Genomic DNA, 17,272 nt, shown 5'->3' with positions numbered 1-17,272 from the left:
GGCTCTGGAGTTTAGGTATGCATCTCACTTCTAAGTGGAATCAGGAGGCTTGGGGCTCCTTGGGGAGCTGGGGGGGGGGTGGGGTAACTATTTTGCATGCCAGGAACTCCTTACTTCTCCCCCATGGTGGGTGGACAGAGGGCTCCATGCCCCAGAGGTTCTGAATTGGGGAACAATGGGCCAAGTCCCCACAGTGAGATAGGGCAGAGGTAGGAATTCAGACACAAATACCTCTCCTCACCTCGTTGGAGCAGATCAGTCCGGGTGCCTGCATACACTCAATGGTCCTGCTCAGGGAAGTAACTGAACGCTGAATGGTCCAGGCAGGTCCAGACTGCAGGCGGCCTATGTGCAGGCCACTTGGTGACCATCTGGCTGGAAGAGCTCAGCCCTTCAGGAGCGATGGAGGTATGGGGAGACATCCACTTGGCTGCCTTCAGAATTTGGAGTGTGAAGTAGAGAGGGGCCAGGTCAGCTGGGAGGCAGGAAGGACTGGAATGGAGATATACACTCATCAGTTAGAATTCCAGGGTCCAAGACACGTTCTGGCTGATTAAACAGGAAAGAAGTTTCTAAAAAAAAAAAAAAAAACAACAACCCACAAAAACACTGTAGGAGGCTCTGTCACTGCCCTGGCCAGACCCCCTTGCATTCTGTTTAACGGGACAATGAACAGAGATCTGGCCACAAGGACAGACGTGGCCTGTGTGCAGGACAAACCAGAAGTGCTAGAGAGTTCATGCCCCTGAAAGCAGCTCTCAAACTATGATGGATGGAGAGTTGGTGAATAAATACCCCAGCTCTCTGCGGCATGTCCTACAGAGTCTCCCAGAGCTCCCCACAGGGTCGAGCTCCAGTTGCCCCAAGTGGCAACTACTGGTAGCTTGATATAACAGTTCTCTATTGCTATGGAACAAACCATCCAAAAATTGTGTGGTGTGAAACAACAATGTTCGGTTAGTTCTCATGATTCTGTGGGTTGGCTGGCAGCTCTTCTGCTTTCTCACCTAGCTCCCTCATGCACCTGCATTCAGTGGAGGTTGACCAAGATAGAAGGTCTACAACAGCCTTGCTCATGTGTCTGGCAGTTGGCTGGGTGGCTCAGTCCCCCTTCATGTGACCTCTCATTCTCCAGTCATCTAGACCAGCTTTCTTATGAAGAAACTGCCTCCCCGTCTGTCCTGTCTCATGCCTCACATTTCCTGATCATCATGTCGCTTTTCTTAAGTGGCTTAGGTGAGTCTTGGTTTCTTTCTACCAGAGGAGACCAGCTAATAAGCCCAAGCTCCTGTGTACATGGCACCCATTCTCTGGGGTCAGTTGTCCCATGTAGGTCTGGAATTGGGACCAAAAGACCTCCTATAGAGAGGGGGGCTTTCCTGGGTCCAAACCATCCCTCACCAAGACGCTGCCTGCTCTTGTGCAGTCATCTTTGCCTTGGCCCTAACGGATGGCTTCTGTGACACAATATCCACTGGGTTCTTATGAGTATGTTATGCTTTCCTTCGGGTGGCTACCTGGCTTTTCGGTTCATTCATTCCCTCCACAAATGCTTATTGTATATGTGGGAAACATTCACCCTCTTAGGGGGAACCACAGACCCAAAGCTATTAAATAAGAGCAAATTTGTGAGTCTTCACAGTGTTTACAAGTCAGTCAGTCAGTCAGTCAGTCAGTCAGTCAGTCAAATCAAACATTGGAACAATTCCCAAGCCATAGCCTTACATATTACTATGCTTGTATTTGTTTAACTAGTTTGAAAAGTACAGATGATATATACACACATTTTTAAAAGTTAAAGAGTACTAAGAGGCTTATGACATAATGTGGTGGCTAATTCCCTGCTCTATCCAGTTCTCTTCCTATGAGCCAACCACCAGACTCTATTACCTATTTCTTCTGGAATTTACCGATTTCTATATATCTGAAGAATATACCTATGCTGTTTGCCATCTTTTGGTTGCTTAATTATAGGCATTATTGATTAATGTCTTATTGTGATAGATGAGGCTTTGTGCTCTTACACCAGTATTCTCTCTCCTTCCCCTCACCCATCCTTCCAATATGGCTATTTTACAACTTTTGTTTAAATCAACATTCAGAGTCTAGTTATTATGCCTATTATGCTTAAAAATTATTCACAGCTGAGCATTGTAACGCATGCTATTGTTTGTTTTTTTGCTTTTGTTTTTCCTGAAGTTAATAATTGTTTTGTTGTTTTCATCTGCTCCGCTTTCTTTGCACCCAATGCATATTCTTCCCACAGCAGACTTTTCCATGAGGTCAATCCTAGGAGGTAATCTGCCATTTCCAGTTGTTTTCTCCCTGGAGGTGTCCCTCCTGGAGGCTTTCGTTTTCCTCCAGTCTGGACTTGCTGTTCTCTCTGCCATCCAGTTGTCATCCTGGGACTTCACTTTGCTGTCATCTTTAAAATTCCCTTTCCCTTTCTTTTGGGTCAGGGGTCTGTGTGTCCTGGATCTCACGGCTTTCTCTTCCTTGGTTTACTCCCTTGCTTTGGTAAAGCATATTTTCAGGTGAACAGTGTGGTCTAACAGCAGAGGGCATGATTACGATCCCTCCAGTCTGGACTGACTGCCTTCTGAGGCTTCGCTCCATCGTCCGCCACGAAATTCATTTGCCTTTTCTCTTGGTTGGAGCTCCTGTTTCCAGCATCCCTCTTTCTTGGTTTTAGTGGTGAACAATTTGTAGTTTCTTTAAAAAGGGTCTGGAGTGGTAATTGGAGACTTTGCACAGCTGAAAACAAACAAACAAAACACTCTCCCAACTTTTAAAAAAATATATTTTTATTGATTTCAGAGAGGAAGGGAGAGGGAGAGAGAGATAGAAACATCAACGATGAGAAAGAATCATTTATAAGCTGCCTCCTGCACACCCCACACTGGGAATTGAGCCCACAACCCAGGCATGTGTCCTGACCGGGAATCGAATCATGATCTCCTGGTTCATAGGTCAACGCTCAGCCACTGAGCCGTGCCAACTGGGCCCAACTTTATTGATAATTTGTCCGGACAGAGAATTCTGGGTTATCTGTTCTTTTAGAATGAGGAGGGCCTTGCTTCATCTTCTTCTCTACTACTATGGATGCTGAGAGGTTCAAGTCTATTGGGACCCCTCGTATGGGACCTGCGCTTTTCTCCCTGGAAGTCTGAAAGGTTTCCCCTTGTCCTCGGTGTCCTGAAGATTTCCAGTGATGTGCGTTGGAATGGAACTGTTTTTAGCCACTGCGCTGGAGGCTCTGCATGGTGCACAATTACTAAAAAGACCCTGGGTTGCCTAGACATAAGCCAGCTAGACCTTAGGGAGCCACACCTAAGCTTAGCTTCCTACAGTGACAGCAGCTTCCTCTCTCCCACCCTTCCCTAGTGGAGCCCTGAGGTACATCTACAAATTCCCACAGACTTCAAGGTCACCGGGTGCTGGGCAGTTGGCATTACCCAGCAACTGCAAACGTCAGGTACCCTGAATCCAATCTGCCTGGTGCTATTTCCCCCTTGACAAGACTGCTTTCCTACAGTTGCCTATAAAAGGGAGACCCTTAGTGAGGGCGGGGTCCCTCCCCTGGAACCAGACTCACACTGTGGCCCAGCAGTACCCTGTCCCCAACACGCTTCTCCAGGGCATGATTGAGAGTCAGGGATTCTCAGCCCTTGTCTTCATGTCTCTTCTTATATGTGTGTGTTTTTCTTTATCTTTTTTCCAGTAAAGACTCTTCCTCACCACTTACTGGGAGATGTTGTGTAATTCTCCTTGAACCCTGGTGCACGTCAGAGGTGAAGACCCAGAAGGACCCATGTGTATAACAGCCCTATAACTCATGTTCTTCTGGTGGGAAAATAGCCTTAAATTATTTTGAGAATGATTTACTCATCTCCATTTGCTCTGTGTGTCTCCAGCCCCGACTCCCAGGCCCCCCCACCTCCCCAATCTGGAGCGCCTGGGTTTTCCTTGTATTTGTCTCTTTGTCTCCTTTCTGGAAGATTTCCTCATCTTGATCTTCCAACCCTCCACTGTTTCACATGTCTGCCCTTGTGTTTTTTTTTATTTCCAAGAACTCTTTTTTTTTTTTTTTTGTTCTCTAAATGTTTTTTTTTTAAAATAACATTCTGTTCTTAGTGTGCAGCATTTTCACTTATTTCTCTGGGGTATTAATGATCTTAAAATTTGCTTTTTCTTCTTCCTGCACAGTGTCTGCTGCCTCCAGGTCATTTGGTCTCTGTATTAGGGAGGCTTTTCTGGGAAGCCTGGTAACCTTTGGGTGTCTGTTTAGGACTGAGGGTGGTGATGGGGAGGAGGGACCAAAACGATGATGAGAGACTGAGTGGTGCGTGGGGCACTTTGACTTTAAGCTTCACTATAGGCTGATTTTGATGGGCCCTTTGCTGGGGAACCTCAGGGTCAATGCCTTTTTTTAAATTAAATTTTAAAGAAAGGAAGTTATGGGAGGGAGAGAGAGAGAACACATCAATTTGTTGTTCCACTTAATTATGCATTCACTGGTTGATTCTGGTATGTGCATGGGACAACTCTCTAACCTGCCAGGACTAAGTCAATGCCATTATTTAGGTAGTTTCTTTTGGGTGGTCAAATGCCCAGAGGGTTCTTTTCTGATCTCCTGTCTGGAGGGCAAATGTCGGGTGCCAGTGTTGTGGAGGCCGAGTTGGAGAGAACTTGGGGTGGGGGCACTAATGAATTCTCTGCCTAAAGACTCTGTTTTATCTTCTGTAGAAGATAAACCTACAGACTCCCGGCGCTGATGGAGAAAGGGGCCGGATGCCCAGCATGGTGGAGTGCTGCTTCAGTCTCCTAATTTTCAGCAGCTCCTACTCCCAGTTCCAAGGATACCCTAGCAGGCAGCTCCTGAGCCCTCTGAGGATTCAGCAGTAGAATCGAATCCTTTCTCGGTTTTTCTCTCATTGACTTAGGATTCAGCTCCCTTGGGCTGCACATTTCCAGTTACCTCTTGTCCATTTGCTTTCCAGCCCCGCCCCCAAGCCCCAAGCCCCCCAATTTGTTGCTGCAATATCATCTCCTGTCTTCCCTGGCCTTGTAGGTTTATGTCTTTAAAAAAGTTTTTTTCAAATTAGTTTAGTGCAGTGGTTGGCAAACTCATTAGTCAACAGAGCCAAATATCAACAGTACAACGATTGAAATTTCTTTTGAGAGCCACATTTTTTAAACTTAAACTTATTCTAACGCCACTTCTTCAAAATAGACTCGCCCAGGCCGTGGTATTTTGTGGAAGAGCCACACTCAAGGAGCCAAAGAGCCGCATGTGGCTCGCGAGCCGTGGTTTGCCGACCACTGGTTTAGTGAATTGTGGAAGGGAACAAACTCAGGTGTGTGATTCAATGTGTCACTTTTGCCTGACCTCCCACTATGCTCTGATTATCCCACCGAGTGGTCAGATCCTTTTAGAGGCCTCCGTCCTGTTCACTTCACCTCAGTGGCCTGGCAGTTAGTTAGGCCCCCGCTGGGCTGCTTCTCAAATTGTGGCAGCTGGGAGGCAGGGACAGGTTCCCCAGGGACAGAGCCCCACCCCCACTCCTCCCAGGCCTCTCAGAGCCTCAAAGACCTGTGGCTCCTTCCCAGGGAGCTAAGATGGACCAGTCAGTTCTCTGTGTGAGAGGGGATGAGTCCAGCCCGGCAAGGCCAAGGACAACCCAATCCAGCAGTTGGGTGGGCAGTCCAGTTGCCTTCATGTCCACGTGGCCAGGTGCTGTGATGGCAGGGAGGATGGACCACCTCCTGGAAAGGTGCTGACATTGTTCTTTCTGGTCTTTATTCAAATGCTTGCCTTCTGAAGCCTGATCATTTTGGGGCCCAGGTTCCTTCTTTTCAGAACTGGGGCTCACTCTTATCTGTCAGATCAACTCCTTCCTGATGACAACGTCCTCCCGTATGTTGGAGGCTATAGTCTGCTTGACTGTGTCTCTCCCAATTCATGGGACACTGTCGGTACCCAATCAACAGCCATAGCCTCTCTTCCTGCCTAACAGAATATTGATTGTTGGGCCAACTCCAGGTGGGTCATGAGCAGTCAAAGGCAGTCACAGCAATCGCATTGCCCTGTGTCAAAAACAAACCAGAAAGATGTAGGAGGCATCAAGCAGAAAGAGACTAAGCAGGGTTCTCCCGATGCTGCCACTGAGCACGTCAGGCCATGTACGGGCATTGTGCTAAGTATGTTATATTCAACTAGAGGCCTGGTGTGCCCTCTCGCAACCTGGGACCCCTCGGGGGATGTTGGAGAGCCAGTTTCACCTGATCCCCGCAGGCCAGGCTGAGGGCCCCACCGGTGCATGATTCTGTGCACTGGGCCTCTAGTATGCATATAAGATCTTTGGTTAATCTCTTACCACCCTCCCCACTCCATCCCTCTGAGATTCATCAGTCTGTTCCATGTTTCCATGTCTGTGGTTTCTGCTCCTGCGTTGAGCGTCTGCCCCCTGGTGGTCAGTGCATGTCATAGTTACTGCCCGGTCACTTGGGCTTTTATATATATACTAGAGGCCCAGTGCACAAAATTCGTGCATGGTGGGAGGGGGGGTCCCTCAGCCTGGCCTGCCCCCTCTCCAATCCAGGACCCCTTGGGGGATGTCCGACTCACAATCTGGGACCACTGGCTCCTAACCGCTTGCCTGCCTGCCTGCCTGATCGCCCCTAACTGCCTCTGCCTGCTGGCCTGATGCCCCTAACTCCTCCCCTGCTGGCCTGATCACCCCTAACCACCTCTGCCTGCCGGCCTGATAACCCCCTAACTACTCCCCCCTGCCTGCCTGATTGCCCCCTAACTGCCCTCCCCTGCAGGCCTGATTGCCCCTAATTGCTCTCCCCTGCTGGCCTGATTGCCCCTAACCGCCTCTGCCTTGGACCCTGCCACCATGGCTTTGTCCGGAAGATGTCCGGTCTAATTAGCATATTACCCTTTTATTAGTATAGATAGATTGGCACACCAGCCACTTGTGGTAGGTAGTGGTATTATGCCCATTATACAGATGAAGAAACTGAGGCTCAGAAAGCTTCCAAAACTTTTTAATGGCAACACTGCTAGTAAGCATTGGATCCATAGCCCACACTTAATTACTTCACAGGTATACAGGTAATGAGTGTCCCCTTTCCAGCCAAGAATAAAAGGATATGATTTGGCAGAGATCATAGGGAGAGTGTGGTGCTTGTTCAGTCAGTCAGTCAGCCAGGCAGCTAGTCAGTGAGTCAATGAGCAACTGATCACCCACCCTTCAAATAAGTGTGGATTCATTTCCTCATTGGGTTACCCTGAGCCAAGAGCACACCTACGAGGCTCTGGGAACATGAAGCTGGAGAAGACTGTTCCTGCCTTGGGGTACTCATAGCCTAGACACCAGCAAACAATGACCAGAGGTCAATGTGACAGGGCTGCATTGTCATATACATAGACTAGAGGCCCAGTGCACGCATTTGTGCACCAGTGGGGTCCCTCGGCCTGGCCTTTGGGATCAAGCCAAAACCGGCTCTCCGACATCCCCTGAGGGGTCCCAGATTCCAAGAGGGCACAGGCCAGACTAAGGGACCCCACTGGTGCATGATTAAGGTGGGGAGGGACGCGGGAGGTTGGCCAGCTGGAGAGGGACTGCAGGAGGGCTCCAGGGAGTGTCCGGCCTGTCTCGCTCAGTCCCGATCGGCCGGCCGGACCCCAGCAGCAAGCTAACCTACCAGTCAGAGCATCTGCCCCCTGGTGGTCAGTGAACGTCATAGCGACTGGTTGACCAGTTGATTGTCTGTCCCCTAGTGGTCAGTGCACATAGCAGTTGAGCAGCCTTAGCATATCATTAGCATATTACACTTTGGTTGAACAGCTGACTGGTCGGCCTGACACTTAGCATATTAGGCTTTTATTATATAGGATGCCTGGGAGCCAGAGGAGGGCCTGGTTGTTTCGTTACAGGAGATGGGGAGAAGGCTGGAGATTGAAGGGTCACAGTAAAGGGGCTATTTTGTGGATTTAAAAGCAAGGCTCAGGAAAATAGTTTGGTGGTTCCTTAGCAAGTTAAATGTACAATTACCATTTAACCCAGCAATCCTCTTCCTAGGTGTAATGGCCCCAAAGAACTGAAAATAGAGAGTCCAAGAGGTACTTGTGCACCCACATTCATTGCAGCCTCATTCACAATCGCCAAAATGTGGAAGCAACACAAATGTCTGTCCACAGATGGCTGGATAAACAAAATGTTGCCTGTCTATACAATGGAATAATATTCAGTCCTAAAAAGGAGGGAAATTCTGACACAGGCTATAGTGTGGATGAGCCTTGAGGACATTATATAAGTGAAATAAGCCAGTCACAAAAGGCCAAAAGTTGTATAATTCCACTTATATGAGGTGCCTGGAATTGGCAAATGCATAGAGACACAAAGTAGATTAGAGGTTGCCTGGGGTCGGGGACGGGGGTCGGGGGGGGGGCAGATGGGGTGCTTAATGGATACAGAGTTTCTGTTTGAGGTGATGCAAAAGTTTGGGAAATAGTAGTAACGATTGTACAGCATTGTGAATGCACTTAATGTTAATGTGAAAGTAATTAATATGAATGTACTAAAAAATGGTCACAAAATGTAACTTTGAGGTTATGTATATTTGACTACAATAAAATAAAACAAAACAAAACAAAAATGTGAGGCTCAGATTTTTCCCAGGTTGAGAATGTTTGTACTGTGCAGTAGACAATGTAAGGAAACAAAAATGATACAGACAGGCCGGGCCTGGAGGAAGCAAGGCCGGCGAAGGGATTTGAGAACTCATGCAAAATAAGAACCCGGGGCTGGTTTAGCCTCATGCTGGGCAGGTGAGGAGAGGGCCAGCAGGGGCAGGTGTCAAGCTGGGAGGGCATCCTGGCAGAGGGATGAGCCAGGAATGGCAAATTCAAGCACCCTCAGGGGCAGGCAGGTAGTGAAATGAAATGTGTGAGTCTAGGTAGGGAGTAAGACCATAGGAAGTGGGATTCTGTGGTGGCGTGAAGTGCTTTGACACAAAAATCAAACACCACCACAGCTCTGTTGGCTGAACAGCCATACACAGGAAGCCCCCATCTCTGCTGCCCTGGCCGTCCTCTGTGACCCGCCAGGAAGGGGCTCAGGCCCCTTGCTCTCACCTCAGGCAGTTTCCAGGTGTCTCATTGCACCCTCCCCGCCTCGGGCTGTGTAGGAAGCTGGGACTCACTCTCCAGCCTTGTTTGTAAGCCCCGAGGAGGAACATGTTGCAGACCTCTGGCTGACACTTCAGAGCTCCCTGAACTGTAACCTCATTTAAGGGCAGCCTTCTGGGTCAGATGCCCGCAAGGTTTAAGGTTCTGAGGGTGGAGAGTGTTAGAACAGGCAGGGCCTCTGGAGAGCATTTGGATGACCTCCTCAATGTGCAGATGGGTAGATGGGACCCGGAAAGACAGACACATGTAGGGAGGAGCCCTTTGTCACCTTGAGGATTTTTGCAAAGGCTGAGTGACTACTTGTGGGTGATGCTACAATGAAGATTCCCTTCCCGAGTCGGGGATGGACTGGATTTTGTGAACCGTGTCTTCTGGATCTGAGAGTCTCTGATCCAAGGCCCCCCATGAAGCCATTCTCCCTGTGGATGGCAGCTCATTTCCTTCTTCATTCAGTTTGAACACTCCCCATCTGGCTTTGCTTTGGAGCAGTTATTATTGGTAATCAACCATCAATCCAGCCCTAATGATGCTGCCTGAACACAGTGTGCGGTGAGGGCTGGACCACATCTGCCTTGGCCGTCCTGGGGCTGCCAGATTGTGACCTGCCAGGAAGTGGCGGGGGGACATCCCCAGGAAGTCTGCTGGCTCCGACCTCTTCCGACCTCCCTCCAGGCCCCTTAGGGGTAGAGACCAGGCCTCTGCCCTAAGCCTCTCCCTCCCCTTTCCTTATCTTAAGGACAAGTGGGCCTCTCAAATCCACCCCTCGGCCTGGCTAACACTTGAAACTGACCTTGGAGTCTGACCCAAGGCATGGAGACCACCCAGAGAAGTGGGGACAAGAGACTCAGGAGAGGGGAAAGGAAGACAAAGGCTCTGGAGATCAAGTCAGCTGACGTGGTAAACATGCTAAGGAGCGATGCCCATGCTCATCTTGAGCTGTGGGAAGACTGGGCTCCTGGTTGTGTGTGTGTGTGTGTGTGTGTGTGATGGGGGGGAGACGTTCGTGCATAAATGTACTTGAACCACCATGAACTGTGTCCCATGGTGGAATGACCAGGGCTAGGAGGCATGCCTGGGTGTGAATTTTTGCCCTTGACTTGGATAAAGTGACCTCCTCTCTCAAAGCCTCAGTTTCCCCAGCCGTGAAATGAGGACAAGCACAGTCACCAGGCCCACGGCAGGGAGGGACCAGGAGCCCCATGGGGAAGGCCAGTGGATAGTACAGGAAGCTCTGTACACGTGAGGCCTCGACCCTAAACTCTGCCTTCCCTCCACACCCCGTCTCTTCCCTCCAGGTCTTCTCAGGCCCCGTCTCCAAGGGATGAATCACCTAATATCGACCCAGAGTTCATTGCAGGCCAATGAGACACTGGCTACAAAGGGAGAAAGTAGGCTGAGGATCAAAATGCTGTCCTGAGATTTTTTTTTTTTTAGGAAACTCCGCAGTTCCTGTTGGATTAGACATTTCTTTTGGTTCTCCCTCAGCAGGCTCAGGGCAGCAGAGCCAGTAGGAGTGGGAGTGTTTCTGAAGTCACTCTTCTGCTCATGACCGCACGGCGGCTCCCCATTGCCAACAGATAGGCACTGAGCAGCCTCCAGGGCCACCAGCGTGCCAGGTGCTGGGTGCTGGGCACATGGTGGAGAGCAAGTCACAGTGTAACAGTCAAGATCTTCCAGCTGGGTTTTCCTCACCATCTAGATGAGATTAACCTGGGTGGAGGAAGGACTTGAATCAGCATCTCAGGGGCTGGGACCTGGGGATCCACCTTTTAAGCAAATCCCCCATGTGATTCTCTGCACACTAAAGTATGAGGACCAGCCCCTAAGGATCGTGAATCTAGGGGTTGCCCTTTGCCCCCACGTGGATTTCCACCCCTCACCCACCGCCACTACCAAGGAAGAAGAATGAGGGAACTAAGGAGCTGAGATAAAGTCATAATGGCCCCATTGCCGACAAGGACAGGCTGGCATTCATCTGTCACCTCCAATTTGTTCGATCTGCCCTTAACGCTTGTTGACTACATTTGGGCCACTTTGCCCCCGCTTTTCCCTTTCTCGTTGCCTCTTGATGCACATGAAAGTAGTGCCCCAACTTAGGCACTTACAGCGGACACATATCCACCTGAACAAAGCCCTGCCTCACAGCCCAAACATGTTACATTGTCTCGCACCCACATAGGCAGAAACCAGGGGTCGTGTGGTGATTTTACACCTGGTGGCACGTGGAAAAAGTGGGAGAAAGTTGCAAAATAACAACGATTTCAGTGAGATAGACATTTCAATCTTTTCTACTTTAAAGAAGTCATGGAGAGGCGCCTGGAGCTTGTAGGATGGCTTTATGAAATCATCCAATATGCAGGCTCTTTCCAACTTGCTTCTCAACCTTCTGCATGAGGTTCGCTAAGAACTTTCCATTTATGGTCCTCTGTGGCTGCTCCAGCTCCTGCCCTTATATCCACCTTCCAGTTTGCACAAAAAATAAAGAGGAGAAGAAAGGCACACCTCCTTGCCTTCAAGACACCTTTTGGGAGTCACACATGACTTTTGCTTACATCCCTTTGGTTAGATCTTTGTCATGGCTCAAAGGATTCTGGGAAATGTAGTCTTTATTTCAGGTGGCCGTACATACAATTAAAAGTCAGAGGTTGTATAATCAAAGAAGAAGGGGAGAACAGAAAATGGGGGCCGCTAGCACTCTGTGGCACCATTATAGTTCTTGAAGCCGACCCGTGTTTGCTATGGTGATAGTTACATTGGAGTTGATTTATAAATATATATGACTGCCTCACCTCTATTAAGAGCAAAACTGACGAAAATGTGAAGTTAGTAAGAGTTAGAGTGAGATTATTACAAAGCGAATAAGAGTAGCTTGTAACTTTTCAAATAAGCATGTATAATCACTTTGGATTTCGGAACAATTGGGTGTGCAGATCACCTTTGGAATACTATATCCTCCTAAGGGGAGCAATGCTCACAGAATATTCTTTTCCGTGAAAAATGTCAGGCGTGTCCTCTGTTCCTTCTTCACACCCGTACAATCAGGATCAATGTGCCTTTCCTAGTCTGACCTTCAACCACACCCCATGATGTATCCCCCTGATTTCCCCACCCCTAGAGTCTACCCTCACCCCATTCATTTTGTGTATAGATTATCTTTCTGATCAGTTCACTCCTTTGCTCGGGAACGCTCCAGTGCTCCACATGTGATTCCCATCAAATGAAACCACTCACTGTTTCCTTAACTCACCCCGGGCCTTGGCTTCTCCCGGCTTCTGCCCAAGCTGCCGTGGCTGGCTTGCCTTAGCGAGTTTCCACCTCGGGCCCTGCCGGAGAGGAGCATGTGCTGGAGGCCAAGGAGGATGCCGGACATGTGGAGCAGAGCCGCCCAGCCGCCCACAGACCAGCCTGAGAAGCAGAACCACCAGCTGCCTCTGTGCGGGGCGGAGCTGGCCCGTGCAGGTCCGTCAGAATACATGCCTATCGGGTGCCTCTGCGGTTCTATAGCTCTTCATTATGTACCACCTTTGCAGCAAGAGTAACCTATACACTTAACTAGATACACTCTTCCCATGGTGGTTCAGCCACGATAGGAGTTTATTTCTCTCTCATGGGAAAGCTGCGGCCGGAGCAGTCTGGTTCCCAGCCCTCCACGCAGCGGAGTAGAGACAGTCCGAGGGGTGGGTGGGAGTGGAAATTCAGCCGAAACGGGCAGTGGGATATCCCTCTCACAATACAGCACTGCTGGCTCCCAACTGCTTGCCTGCCTGCTTTCCTGATTGCCCCTAACCGCTTCTGCCTGCCAGCCTGATCACCCCCTAACCACTCCCCTGCCAGCCTGATTGATGCCAACTGCTCCCCTGCCAGCCTGTTTGCCCCTAACTGCCTTCCCCTGCAGGCCTGGTCACCCCTAACTGCCCTCCCCTGCAGGCCTGGTCACCCCTAACTGCCCTCCCATGCAGGCCTGGTACCCCCCAACTGCTCTCCCCTGCAGGCCTGGGTCCCCCCCAACTGCCCTTCCCTGTAGACCCAGTCACCCCCAACTTCCCTCCTCTGCCGGCCGGGTCACCCTTAACTGCCCTCCCCAGCAGGCTTGATCGCTCCCAACTACCTTCCCAACTGCCCTCCCCTGCTGGCCTGATTGCCCACAACTGCCCTCCCTTGTAGGTCTGGTTCCTCCCAACTGCCCTCCCCTGCTAGCCATCTTGTGGTGGCCATCTTGTGTCCACATGGGGGCAGGATCTTTGACCACATGGGGGCAGCCATCTTGTGTGTTGGAGTGATGGTCTATCTGCATATTACTCTTTTAATGGATAGGATAGAGGCCTGGTGCACGGGTGGGGGCCAGCTGGTTTGCCCTGAAGGGTGTCCCGATCAGGGTGGGGGTTCCCTTGCGGTGTGAGGCAGCCTGGGCGAGGGACCTGTGGTGGTTTGCAGGCCGGCCACACCCCCTGACGACCCAAGAAGAGGCCCTGGGATCTGGGATTTATTTATCTTCTACAATTGAAACTTTGTAGCCTGGAGTGAAGTCAAGCCTTCTGCTCGCTCTGTGGTGGCAGCCATTTCTGTTGGGATTTATGTATCTTCTATAATTGAAACTTTGTAGCCTTAAGCGGAGGCCAAGGCAGGCCAGGGCTTCAGAAGCTTGGCTTCCTCCATCGCCTCGGGCAACCCTAGCCTCCTGCTCTCTCCAGCTCCGTGGCTGCCGCCATTTCCGTTGGGCTTTATTTATCTTCTATAATTGAAACTTTGTAGCATTGAGCAGAGGCCTGGGCCAGCAAGGGCAGGTGGAAAGCTTGGCTTCCTCCATTGCCAGGGAAACCCAAGCCTCCCTCCTGCTCTCTGTGGCTGCAGGCATCATGGTTGGGTTTATTTGCATATTCCCTCCTGATTGGCTGGTGGGCGTGGCTTGTGGGTGTAGCAGAGGTATGGTCAATTTGCATATCACTCTTTTATTAGATAGAATAAAGACAAACTTTTCCTCACCAAATATTTCATTATCCTGAAATGGCATTCATAGAAGGAAAGGCAAGATACATGCTTGATTCTTTCTGTTTACCAGTTGTTTGTTTCTCAATGATTTCCTAGCATCCTCGAAACCAGCTCTGTTTTCAAGGAAAGCCATCCTTCACCATTCCTGCTTCCATCCCTTTCCCAGGGCCCAGTCACAGGGCCCTGCCTCACTGTCAGGGGGTCTGAGATCTTCAGCATTTAAACCTGGACAGCAGGTGCTCAGGCACTTACTCTGTTACAGTGGAGCAGGATCATGGGCCCCTGTTCTTCTTCATTTCCTGTGACCAAACCTGTTTTGGCGCCGAGACAGTTCCTAGCACACAGGGCTCTGCTCAGTGAGTGTGTAGGGAACACTCGAGTACATGGTCCAGTCCTCACTGCTGCTGTCCATTCCACCTTCCAAATTTCCAATTCAGCACAGGGCATTGAACTCCCTCCTGCAGCCTCAGTCAACCCAAGCTGCTGTTTCTCCTGTTCCTTCCCCCTCCCTCTCCTCCTTCTTGCCTCCTCTTTCTCCTCCTCCTCTTCCTCCTTCCTCTTGCCCTCCCTCCCTCCCTTTTCCTTCCCTTCTCTTTCTCTCCCACTGCCCCCCTTTCCAATTCCTTCTCCTACTTTACTTCTGAGCCTCTGCACATATTTTGCCTCCTTGACTCAATGTCTCCCCATTTTCTCAGGCTGTTAGAAATAGACCCACACTTTAGGGTCCTCTCCTACTGTGCCACTTTGACTTCTGTCTGACTCCCCATCATCCTTGGTTATGGGCAGCCCCTCTTGAATCCTCTTCATTTTCTTGTGATTATGCCCTGTGATTGTCAGTGTCTGGGGCTGTGCCTCTTCTGCATCAGGCTGCATCTAGACACTCCCTGCTCGCCCGCCCCACCGCCATCACCACCATATTTAGCAGAGGGCTGTTGTGACATAAATCACACTGATTGTAGCACAGCTGTTTTGCACAGATTTTGAAAGTTGTATCTACCTGATGCCAACACAACCTGGAGAAAAGCAAGAATTTTGTCCTCAGTTTTGGAAAAATTTTTGATGTCTACATGACTGGTGTGGTTGATTTATTTCCATTTGTTGAGTAAAGGGTAATGGTGGTCTTACCCCAGATCTGATGTTTGGCTCCAAAATAGTTATTTAACATATATATATATATATATATATATATATATATATATATATATATGGCATAATATGCTAATTAGACTGGACAGCTGAATGAACTTCCCGACATCATTCCAGACATCCTTCCAGGCGAAGCCGCAGCGGCGGGGCAGAGGCAGAGGTGGTAGGGGCAATCAGGCAGGCAGGCGAGTGGTTAGGGGTGATAAGGCAGATAGGCAGAGGTGGTTAGGGATGATAAGGCAGGCAGGCAGGCAGAGTGGTTAGGGGTGATCAGGCAGGCAGGCAGGCAGGCAGAAGCAATTAGGGGCAATTAGGCAGGCAGAGGTGTCAGGGGCGATCAGGCAGGCAGGCGAGCATTTAGGGGTGATCAGGCAGGCAGGTGAGTGGTTAGGGGCGATCAGGCGGGCAGGCAGAGGGGTTAGGGGCAATCAGGCAGGTAGGCAGAATGGTTAGGGGCAATGAGGCAAGCAGGCAGAGTGGTTAGGGGCAATCAGGCAGACAGGCAGGTGAGTGGTTAGGAGCCAGTGGTCCTGGATTGTGAAAGGGATGTCTGACTGCTGGTTTAGGCCTGATCCCATAGGGATCCCGGATTGTGAGAGGGTGCAGGCCGGGCTGAAGGACACACACCCTCTCCCTCCCCCCGCCCCCCACCATGCACAAATTTTGTGCACTGGGCCTCTAGTGTGTGTGTGTGTGTGTGTGTGTGTGTGTATAGTTGATTTCAGAGAGGAAGGGAGAGGGAGAGAGAGATAGAAACATCAATGATGAGAGAGAATCATTGATTGGCTGCCTCCTGCATGTGCCACACTGGGGATCGAGCCTGCAACCCAGGCATGTGCCCTTGGCCGGAATCGAAACCGGGACCCTTCAGTCCACAGGCCGACGCTCTATCCACTGAGCCAAACCGGCTAGGGCCAAAGTAGTTCTTGAAACAAATGCTTCTGGGCTCCATAAACATGATGCTCTACAGGACCCTTTCTGCAGGTGGTCGGAGGAGAGACAGAGGCATCAAAGTATGGGTCACGGTTCAAGGTGACAGTGCTATTTCTACCCTACAGGGTCATGGTCTCCATTTTGGATCAGGAATTATAGATTAACCTTCACCTTTCATTTTTTATACTTTTTACTGAGTTTTACATGCTAAGCCTGCAAATATGCTCTAGGTGTTGGTTTTGGCAGGAAGAACATACAAAGACAATACCCTGATGGATGGAGTATTCCTACAAATCTTTCTGTTCTCAAGAATCTGCTTTACTGTACTTCTGTGGACTTTAACTAATGGGGGGGCGGGGAGGGCGGAGGTAGAAAGCAGTCATCTCAGCACGATGGAAGACAATGGAAAGTAAGAGCAATACTGGGCCATGTGCTGGGAAATGTGGATTCCAGTTCTAACTCAGCCAAGAACGGTTGTGACCTTGTTAATAACCCCATTTCTGAGCCCCAGGCTCATTTGTTAAATAAGGGGTGGGTAAGATAGTAATATTTTCATTCTTGGAGACACCACTGCATTTATGTTTTTAGAATTCTCTATACTGCTTACAGCCTTCATAGCTATCTTCTCATATGATCCACACAATGAACCTTTAGGAGTAGACAGATCAGTGCATTAAGGCTGAGGAATGGTAGGTGTTTACCCAATATTTCCTTAAAAATGAAACTCCCCTCCCTAATCCACAATAATTCCTTCTTAGCGTGCCTGTGTGTGAATGTTGGTATATTGAATGTGGGCATCTGTCCTTGTGTTTCTCTGATGTGTGAATATGAAGGATACATTAGCAGGTGGATTTCCCTAGGTTTACAGTGCTGATCTGTTCCTTGATGATTGCTTTTGTCTGATGGAAAACTGGGAGCAAATTAAGTGTCTAAGAATAGAGTATAATTAAGTAATTTCATGGTACACTCACTTGTTGGAATACTATGAAAACATTTAAAAGGAAA

Source organism: Plecotus auritus (assembly GCF_963455305.1).
Source record: "Plecotus auritus genome assembly, chromosome: 8".
Lineage (NCBI taxonomy): Eukaryota > Metazoa > Chordata > Mammalia > Chiroptera > Vespertilionidae > Plecotus > Plecotus auritus.
This window is presented reverse-complemented; position numbering follows the sequence as displayed.